Consider the following 1,595-nt stretch of genomic DNA (forward strand, 5'->3'; position numbering starts at 1 on the left):
TATTCTAAAATGTTGCCATTTCCCCTAAATTCTCAATACCTACGTCTGATTATTAATTCACCACTGTGAGATGGGGGGTTCCACGGAATCTGTGATGGCTTCCAAATGTCTCTAAGAGGGGTTTAGGGGGTGCTGAGCAATCCATTCTGGGATAGAGGGCCTGACACCAATTCTAGTCCTTTATTTACACGGGTGGGAAATCTCCCCCCATCTCATCTTGACATGGTTGTTGATCTAGAAAGAGTAACAAGGCCACTTTTCAGAGCTCCACCCTCTGTGCCCACATCGAGAAGGCACTTAGGATGTTAAAGTCAGCATATGAAACAATTTTGAAATACTGTAACTACCAACCTACTTTACTTCCTTCACAGCCTTTTTTTAATGTATCTTTAGTCCTGGCATTACCTCTAGCATGTAAATTCCAAGAACGTGGGGGCAGGGGTGTTTATCTTAGCCCCAGTGTCTAGAACCCAGGAATGGTTTTTACATGGAACTGATTACAAGACCAGCCTTATGTAGGAACGGGTTTGTTGTCATAATCAGGTTTCTGAAATCTTCACATCAATGCTGAATCTCTTTCATCTTTCACATTTCACAGGAAGCTAGACTTTTAATTAAAAAAAATTTTTTTAATGAAAAAAAAAAGAGAGTGTGAGTGGAGGAGAGGGACGGAGGGAGAGAGAGAATCCCAAGCAGGCTCCGCGCTCAGCACAGAGCCTGATGTGAGGCTGACCCCACAAATTCTGGGATCATGACCTGAACCCAAATCAAGAATCAGATTCTCCACCCATGCACTCACCCAGGCACCCCAGACAGCTAGACTTCTTAGAGCTAAACATAGATAAGTCTGAAGTTTCCTTGACTGGTTTGATTTAAATTGACAATGTAATTATTTTGCACAGAAAAAACTTCCAATGCTTTTTCAGAAAGTAACCATCTTTTCTTTCTCCACCCTCTTTCCTCAAAACAAACTTTGCAACTGTACGTGATTGGATATTCATAAATCTAGGGACACCTGGGTGGCTCAGTCAGTTGAGCGTCTGACGTTGGCTTAGGTCACGATCTCACAGTTCGTGGGTTGAGCCCCATATCGGGCTCTGTGCTGACATCTCTGAGCCTGAAGCCGGCTTCAGAGGCTGTGTCTCCCTCTCTCTATGCCCCTCCCCTGCTCAAGCTTTGTCTCTCACTCTCAAGTGTGAGATTTTTTAAAAAATCTAAAAAAAATTCACAAATCTAGCCCAAATAAAGTTCTCAATGACATGAAACACATTCTTTGCTCCTTTTTTCTTCTTTAAACATTCTGTATGTGGTACATTAGTATTTTCTTTTAGAAACTACTTTGGTAACTTAATCCCTAATTCAGGCCATCCCTGTGAGGGATTTATAGAAAAGTTCTTCAGCAAGATATGCATGCAAGATATAGGAGATGCCGACCTCTGGGGGACACGTCCTATTTGAACGGAAGAAGGGTTTCAAGTGCTGTAGTAAAGTCACATTTCAGGCCATAACCACTCTGCTCTCAAATCCCTGAGCTTCTGTTTGAGAGGAGCTCTAAAAGGCGTGTGTCCTCTCCTGTGCCCGCAGGTGTGGGAGCG

This window comes from Suricata suricatta, chromosome 17 (genome assembly GCF_006229205.1).
Source record: "Suricata suricatta isolate VVHF042 chromosome 17, meerkat_22Aug2017_6uvM2_HiC, whole genome shotgun sequence".
NCBI classification, from domain to species: domain Eukaryota; kingdom Metazoa; phylum Chordata; class Mammalia; order Carnivora; family Herpestidae; genus Suricata; species Suricata suricatta.